Source organism: Heterodontus francisci, chromosome 50, assembly GCF_036365525.1.
Source record: "Heterodontus francisci isolate sHetFra1 chromosome 50, sHetFra1.hap1, whole genome shotgun sequence".
Classification (NCBI taxonomy): domain Eukaryota; kingdom Metazoa; phylum Chordata; class Chondrichthyes; order Heterodontiformes; family Heterodontidae; genus Heterodontus; species Heterodontus francisci.
This window is the reverse complement of record NC_090420.1, coordinates 4,195,954-4,203,730: the sequence shown is the minus strand read 5'-3', so window position 1 is coordinate 4,203,730 and position 7,777 is coordinate 4,195,954. Positions and strand designations below refer to the sequence as shown.

The 7,777-nt window shown below is 42.9% G+C and overlaps 1 non-coding gene across 1 annotated transcript; it reads right to left on the bottom strand.

Annotated features, from left to right (window-relative positions):
• Positions 1-5,547: 5,547 nt before the first annotated feature.
• trnas-acu (transfer RNA serine (anticodon ACU)) lies at positions 5,548-5,629 on the bottom strand. Its single transcript has one exon. It is a non-coding gene; the product is annotated as a tRNA-Ser (tRNA).
• Between the last annotated feature and the right edge of the window lie 2,148 nt (positions 5,630-7,777).

Sequence of the window (7,777 nt, the reverse complement as noted above, 5' to 3'; positions counted from 1 at the left end):
TACTCTATTTTTCCCAGAATCGAAGACACTGACTAAGTTTCTTTAATGAACAACAAAATTATCCATTTATTGTCGAACAAGTTTTAACTAGTCATGAAGTAAAGCATGAACACACAGGTGGAAATTTTAAAAGTTCCTTTTTCACCTTGAACAACTTTTAAAGTCCTTTTTTTTATCTTCGAGCCACATGCACACACACACACCGGACAGCTGAATAAATAAAAGGGATTTTTTTTTTAATTCAGCACTCTGTTACAGACAAAAAAAACCTCTTGGGCTGTTTATTTGCTCATTTTTGAAGAAATCATCAGATGAGATATGTTGCTGCAAAACTGGAATACAGTCTAACTTCCGAGTATACGTACACAGGTCACTAGGGTATTTTACAACAGTTCTTTTCAGAAGGCATTGAGAATTAATTTTAGCAGGCCTTCTTCAAAGACATGCGACAAAATGAATTAACTCAGTGGACTTCTCAGGGTCTTTTGAAGATTTTCTGGAAAACAAACTGGGTTGCGGTCTTCTCTCCTTCCTTGACGATTCTTCAGGCTAACTTTATCAGCTGCTCACTCCAGCAGGTAAAACACACTGACTGCGACAACCAAAGGTTGTGAGTTTTCTGCCTTCTCAGGTTTGCGCTGCTGCTGCAAAGCTTGTCCAATCAAGGGGCATGACTGACTTCACTAACCACATTTCTCCCTATGACCAGGGTTTCTGCTCTGTAATGAACTTGAATCATGTGACAACCAGTAAACATCGTTGCCAAATTGGTTCTTTTGGTGCCCTCTTGAAAAAGAACTGGTCCTACATTTATTCAGTTTGATTTTGACTTCTTCAAAAAATATATTAAAAGAAACAAAATCCATTCCATAACATCATGTACTTTCCCTGAGCTACAGGTTATTGCAAGACTCTCTGGCTGTGTTTATTTTAGGTGATTTTGTACTCAGGTTCTTTCTGAATCCATGTGTTTGCAGATCTTTGTGAGTGAGAGATGTGGTAATATGTTTAAAAGATTTCCCTGTAAATTATTCGTATCTCCATCGTTCCCCGAACTTTGTACAAACACATTAATATGGGAATCACACACATCAGGCCGTCAAACCTGTCTGCTAAACATTGAAAGGTGACAGTGTTTATTGTGACGGGGTTCCATTTATGAAGACACATCTTGACGATTCACACATGTACAAATTTGTACATTATGTTCATGACATAATGACATAAATAAACATTTCCTTGCACTTGCCATGCTTGGTGAACATTTTCTCTGCTGATGCCCCCTGAATATATTAGAGAACATGGTGACGAGGTTGAGATAAAAGTCTGTAAATATAGGCAGCAAACAGCAGCAGGGACTGCAGTGAACAAGATTTACGTGACATATTTGTGCTTATGTTGGTGGGTGAAATAAGATACTGAACACACAAAATTCTACATTTGAGCTCGCGTAAAAGATTGCTCTGTCTATGGAGATAGCATCAAAGAATGCTCAGGAATTTTGTCCTATGCTAGTGATCGTAACACACTTCAGGGGAACTTTAAAAAAAACTGGTAAAATGGGCTTTCACATAACAGATGAAATTTTACACAGAGAAGTGTGACGTGATACAATTTGGAAGGAAGAATGCCATATAAATGAAACGTTGCAATTCTAAACTGGGTGCAGAAGCAGAGAGACAATGAACACCAATGTTGGAAGGATTGAAAAGGTAGCGAAGAGCAAACAGGACACTTGGCTTTATTAATAGAGGCACAGAGTAAAAACATATAAGTTATGCTAAACCTTTATAAAATACTGGGAATGAATGGCCTCCACATGTACCTCCACAGAAAGCTTCCATTCCAGGTTTACACACTCTCATCAGGATCACTGTCCACAGATCCTGCCACTCCAGGCTCGGACACCCACTTCAGGATCACTCTCCACAGATCCCGCCATTCCAGGTTTGGACACCCACTTCAGGATCACTCTCCATAGATCCCAGCACTATGGGCTCGGAGACACTCTTCAGAGATCCTAAATCTCCAGACATGGCCATCCTTTGAGGACCACTCTCCACAGATTCTGCCCTCCAGGCTCAGAAATCCTCTTCAGCGTCACTCTCCATACATCCCGCCGCTCCGCGCACGGATATCTCCCTCAGGATCCGATCAAAGAATGTTGCTTGTCACTTATCAGCTCAAGCCTGAAAGTTGTTCAAGTCATGCTGCTTGCAGGCACAGACGGCTTCAGTATCTGAGGAGCTGTGAATCATCAGCGAACATTCCCACTTCTCAATTATGTTGAAGTGAAAGCCATCAATGAAACAGCTGAGGATGGTTGGGCCTAGGGCACTGCTCTGAAAAACTGGGTATCCTGTCATGAATGGTGGTGGACAATTAAATAACGAACCAGATGAGGAGGCTCCAAAAACATCCCTATCCTCAATGTTGGTGGAGCCGAGCAGGTCAGTGCAAAAGGTGAAGCTGAAGCATTTGAAACCATCTTCAGTCAGAAATTCAGTGGATGATTCATCTCGGCCTCTTGAGGTCCCCAGCATCACAGCTTCCAGTTTTCAGCCAATTCGCTTCACTCCACATAATGGCAAGAAACAGCTGAAGGCACTCGATACAGCAAAGACTATGGGCCCGAACAACATTCCGGCTCCAGTACTGAAGACTTGTGCTCCAGAACTCGCTGCGCTCTCAGCCAAGCTGTTCCAGTAGAGCTACAACACGGGCATCTACTTGAAAATGTAGAAAATTGCCCAAGAGTGCCGTTTCCATAAAAAAAATGCAGGACAAATCCAATCTGACCAATTGCCACACCATCAGTCTACTATCAATCTGCAGCAAAGTGATGGAAGATGTCACCAACAGTGCTATCAAGCACCACGCACTTAGCAATAATCTGATTATCGATGCTCAATTTACGTTCTGCCAGGGTCTCTCAGCTCCAGGAAATAATTTGGCAGATAGAGTAGAATGTGGGAAAATGCGAGGTCATTCACTTTGGTAGGAAGAATAGAAAAGGAAAATATTATTTAAATTGTGAGAGATTACAGAATGCTGCGGTGTAGAAGGATCTGGGTGTCCTCGTACATGAATCACAAAAAGTTACCATGCAGGTACAGCAAATAATTAGGAAGGCAAATGGAATATTACCCTTTATTGCAAGGGGAATGGAGTATAAAAGTTGAGAAGTCTTGCTGCAAATGTACATGGTGCTGGTGAAACCACACCTACAGTACTGTGTGCAGTTTTGGTCTCCTTATTTAACGAGGGATATACTTGCATAGGAGGCAGTTGAGAGAAGGTTCATTGGATTGATTCCTGTGATGAAGGTGTTGTCTTATGAGGAAAGTTGAGCAGGTTGGACCGATACTCATTGGAGTTGAGAAAAATGAAAGGTGAACGTATTGAGACATATAAGATTCTGAGGGGGCTTGACAGGGCAGATGCTGAGAGGATGTTTCCTCTCGTGGTGGAATCTAGAACTAGCGGACACAGTTTCAGATTTAGGGGTTTTTCATTTAAGAAGGAATTTCTTCTCTCAGAGGGTCATTAATCTTTGGAATTCTCTACCACAGAGAGCAGTGGAAGCTGGGTCATTGAATGTCTTCAAGATTTTTATCTACAAGAGAGCCAAGGGTTATGTGGGCAGGCAAGAAAGTGGGGTTGAGGTCATGATCAGGTCAGCCATGATCCTATTGAATGGCGGAGCAAGCTCGAGCGGCCAAATGGCCTACTCCTGCTACTAGTTCTTCTGATCTTCTGTTCGCATGATCTCATTGCAGCTTGGTCCAAACAGAGATGAAAGAGTGGAATTCCAGAGGAGAGGTGAGAGTGATTGTCCTTGAGTGAGTGTGGCATCAAGGATCCCTAGCAAAATTGAAGTCAATGGGAATCAGGGGGAAAACTCTCCGCTTGTTGACGTCATACCTCGCACAAAACAAGATGTTGTGGTTCGTGGAGGCCAATCATCTCAGCCCAGGACATTGCCTCAGGAGTTTCTCAGGGTAGTGTTCTGGACCCAAACATCCCAGCTGTTTCATTGACGACTTTCTCTTCAACATCAGTCAGAAGTGGGAATGTTAGATGATGACTCACAACTCTTCAGATACTGAAGCAGTCTGTGCCTGCAAGCAGCAAGACCTGAACAACATTCAGGCTTGAGCTGATAAGTGACAAGCAACCTTCTGGCCACACAAGTGCCAAACAGTGAACATCTCCAATGAGAGAGAAAAAAAATCTGCCTTTTGATATTCAGAAGCATTATCATCGTTAAATCCCCCAGCATCAACATCTTGACCAGAAACGTAACTGGACCAGTCACATCTATGCTGTGGCGATAAGCGCAGGTCAGAGATTACGAATTCTGCAGCAAGTATCTCACCTCCTGTCACCCCAAATCCTGTCCACCATCTACAAGGCACAAGTCAGGAGTGGGATGGAATACATCCCACTCAACAACACTCAAGAAGCACAACACCATCCAGGACAAAGCAGCCCACTTGATCGGCACCTCACCCGCCACCTTAAACATTCAATCCCTCCACAACCAGTACACAGTGGCTGCAGTGCGTACCATCTCCATATGCACTGCAGCAACTCGCCAAGTATCCTTCAACAGCACCTTCCAAACTCGTGACCACTACCACCTCGAAGGACAAGGGCAGCAGATGCATGGGAAATCACTACCTGCAGGTGCCCCTCCAAGTCACTCACCATCCTGACTTGGAACAATATAGCCATTTCTTCACTGTTGTTGGGTCACAATCCTGGAACTCCCTCCCCAATAGCACTGTGGGTGTTACTGCACCATATGGACTGCATCAGTTCAAGAAGGCAGCTCTCCACCACCTTCTCAACGGCAATCGGAATGGGGAATAAATGCTAGGCTTATCAGCGATACTCACACCCAAGAATGAATAAAAACCAAATCACTCTCCACAGATTCCCCACAATCTGGGCTTGGACATTTACTTCAGGAGCACAGAGCTTTGTATCACTGCAACATGAGTTCCAATCTTCATATTCTGTTCACTTTTCACATTATTTTCTACCAGTCCACTAACTTTTATTAATTCAGTATTCGGGTCTCTGCTCCTCCGCCGTTTCTAAAATCTCACCTCTGACAAAAAAACACTCTGATCTATCGTCCTTAGTAGATGACCTCTCATTTTAAACTCCATCTGCCAAAGCATTGCTCACTCATTTAATCGATCAAGAAGATTTGAAAATAAATTTCTTGCCAAAGGATAATTTTCTGCATCTGCTCCCTCGCCATTTGTTTTTCCCATTTGTCTTTCACTTGGTGTAAATCCAGAGAAAGTAAAGATAGAAGGAAGGAGGGGAGGAAAATCCTGCTCCGTTTCGTGATCCCTACTTGATCTTCATTCCAGTGCAGTTTAAGTGAAGAATTCCAATTGTCTGTCTCGATTTTGATCAAGTATAAACAATTCTGGAATCACTGTCCGGACATAGACAGGAACAGGTTTCGAGGCTGACTTTACACATAAACTCCCCCAACATAAACAATACACTGAACAATTCATAAACTGGCGACAAGGATGGGATTCGAACCCACGTGTGCAGAGCACATTGGATTAGTAGTCCATCGCCTTAACCTCTCAGCCACCTTATTAGTTAGACAAGAACAGTTGTCACCTTCAGCACAGTTTCTGGCTGTGCAGCCAGCTGTGCAATGATGAAAATCTATCTTCTGCAAGTAAATGAAGTTGGGAATGGAGCGGTGTGAAACATTTCCAGACCATGTCCAACACGTTTCTACTCAGTGTGAAAACCCACCACGGAAAGACTGGAACATACATTCAATTCATCACATCATGATTAACATCACTCAGTCACGTGAACCATTAGGTCACTGACGAAGTCATGATGACCGAATTTCTCATGAAGTGACAACTGAACTAACTGACTGGAAGAATTGCTTTAACTCCACATGATCAGAGAGACACAGCCTCAGGCCGACTAGTCGGGTGGTGTAAACAGATATCACTGCTTCTGATCTTCACCAGAACAGAGAGTGAGATGTAACATTGATCATCAAACAGGCTGTGAGAGAATACAACAGAATAAAACACATGGAGAGACACTGTGGAATAACAAATAGATTTGATTGGAATGTTGAAATTTTGATTGGAATGGATAAAACACCTGAAACAGCAGATTAAATTGGGCTTCTCATCGTTATATTGATCTGGGACAGAAAAGAGAAACTGATGGAAAGAAGAGAAGAAGGAAGAAAAGAAAGGATGGAACTGTTCGATTTTTTCAGTTTTTTCACTGGCCCATCAAAGCTGATAAAAAACGTTGCAAATAACAGAGAATTTCACCAAAAAGGGAGATTAAATGTTGTTGAAACCTTGGATTGAAGGATGCCCCAACAGATCACCTGTTTAACTGTCTCCTCACTGGGGGATTTCAATCAGTGAGCAATATTATTCTCTACTTTTTTTGTTAATTGGTCCCAGAACTGTCACTTGGAATTAATATCTGTGTTCCGACTCCTGAATAATAAAATTGTGAGTTTCCCGATATTTTCTGGACACAGTTCCTGCTGAAAGAACTAAGAACTCTTTTCTAATTTACACAATACTATATACACATTCATCAAGCCTCCTAAACTAGCATCCTTGGTGCTGCTCTCACTTCTCCCAAACTTCATCTCATGTGACTGTTGCATCATCACTCTGACAGTGGGAGTGGTTGATCCCACTATCTTCAGCATTAATCCTTTACATCCTGATACCACACTGTCTGTCCAAAAAAAAATTGGTGGAGGGAACTTCCTTCATTTATCAAAACACCAACAGTGGCGCAGTGGTGCAATGGTTAGCACCGCAGCCTCACAGCTCCAGCGATCAGGATTTAGTCCTGGGTACTGCCTGTGTGGAGTTTGCAAGTTCTCCCTGTGTCTGTGTGGGTTTCCGCCGGGTGCTCTGGTTTCCTCCCACCTCCAAAAGACTTGCAGGTTGATAGGTAAATTGGCCATTGTAAATTGTCCCTAGTGTAGGTACGTGGTTGGAGAATGGTGGGGATGTGGTAGAGAATATGGGATTAATGTAGGATTAGTATAAATGGGTGGTTGCTGGTTGGCACAGACTCAGTGGGCCGAAGGGCCTGTTTCAGTGCTGTATCTCTAAATAAGAAAAGTAAAATAAAAGCTCCCAGTCGTAAATCAACTCAAACCCATTACAGAGATAGAGGGAGACTGTCAGAGAACTTCCTGCATCCAGTCCTGAACCTGTCACACTCAGCAGCTTCTCACCCAGACCTCACTCTCATCGACACTGAACAGTGTTACCGAGATCCTTCAAATACTGTTTATAAAAGGGAGAAACATTCAAACTTCATCACAGCTAGATTGAATAGAACAAAGTTTAATATCTTCTCGTCGTCACTCGGCAACCACATGAAACAGTCCTTAACTCGGGAGCATAAATTCTCAGCTGTCAGAATGTTTCTCATTGGGTTGAATCATTTCTGTGTGAGGAATGTTCCAGCATCATAAACCAGCGGAACGTGTTGACTGAGCTGTGTCTTCATCTCTTCTGGGCAGTCGGACAGTTCACCCTTCATTCTGCTCTGATTCACTTTCCCAAAGCGGATCTACAGATTCTCAAATCCGGAGACTGGGTTTTCTTATTTTGTTCCTTTTGATTTTTCTTGCTCCTGAATGATAATATATTCCAACCTTGGATCAACATTGCCCTGTGTCCCAGTCTCGGTTAAAAGCGACAAATAACGGCACCAACATTCTGAAACATAC